The 1,076-nt window shown below is 39.2% G+C and overlaps 1 protein-coding gene across 2 annotated transcripts in view; it reads right to left on the bottom strand.

The window, feature by feature from the left end:
- DNAlig3 (DNA ligase 3) overlaps positions 1-1,076 on the bottom strand; it is a 53,320-nt gene that overhangs the window by 51,648 nt on the left and 596 nt on the right. The gene's annotated exons all lie outside the window — the stretch shown is intronic.

Genomic DNA, 1,076 nt, shown 5'->3' on the forward strand with positions numbered 1-1,076 from the left:
GAGAGTCGCACGCTCCTTTGCAGGGAGGAAGGGGGTGAGAGTCGTGCGCCCCTTTGCAGGGGGGAGGGAGGACGAGAGTCGCTTCGCGTGGAAAATCCCACCGCATCTGATCTACATTTTTACTAAATATAATAATGGACTGTAACTCGCAAGGCGTCTGTAAAGCCTATTCTACAATGTGCTTTTTGTTTCCTGTTTCTAGCTCTTTTTGCTATTTTTTGTATCTTGCCTTTTTGCCTCTTATCTCGTTTTTCGTTTTCTGTTACTCGAGATAAACGTTAACGAGCTTCAGAAGAAACAGAAAACACATATCAAGAAATATAATTGTAAAAAGCAAGAAACAGGAAACAAAGAACACATTGTAGAACAACCATTATTATTAACCACAACCTAATGCCCGTGTCACACTACGCATTGGAGATTGAGGATTGCGAATTAAGGATTAGAATTCGACCAATCAAATAATTTTAAGTTTAATCCGTTTCGTTCTAATTAGCTGAATTCTAATCCTCAATTCGCAATCCTCAGTCTCCAATGCGTAGTGTGACACGGGCATTAGGCCGGAATCAGACTACGCATTGAAGATTGAGGTTGAAGATTGAGGATTGAAATTTGACCAAGGACAAAGAAATTTTAGCTCCTTTCGTATCGATTGGTCAAATTTGAATTTTTCAATCTTCAGTCTCAATGGGCGCGTTCAGCAGACTCAACAGTTGAGTGAGCGCTCGCTGCTATTGATGCATTCTTCTAATTGGATGAGCTAAAAGAATACACCAATAACAGCGAGCGCTCACTCAACTGTTGAGTCCGCTGAATGCGCTCAATCTTTAATGCGTAGTCTGATTCCGGCCTTATACAGTACAGAACAATATAATATGAGCCAATAAGCTCAGTTTACATCGTGCACTTAATACATGCTAACTAGTAACTTTCTATTAAATTATTTTAATTTCAGCGATGTATTCAAAGATTATTGAATAATACAAAGAATGCGTTCCGAGTTACGCATGAAGCGCATGATGCATCATTTGTCCTTGTCGTTTATCAATTAATAAAGAAGGATACAACGATATGTT

Source organism: Mycetomoellerius zeteki, unplaced genomic scaffold, assembly GCF_001594055.1.
Source record: "Mycetomoellerius zeteki isolate Tzet28-1 unplaced genomic scaffold, Tzet1.0 scaffold698, whole genome shotgun sequence".
Classification (NCBI taxonomy): Eukaryota; Metazoa; Arthropoda; class Insecta; order Hymenoptera; family Formicidae; genus Mycetomoellerius; species Mycetomoellerius zeteki.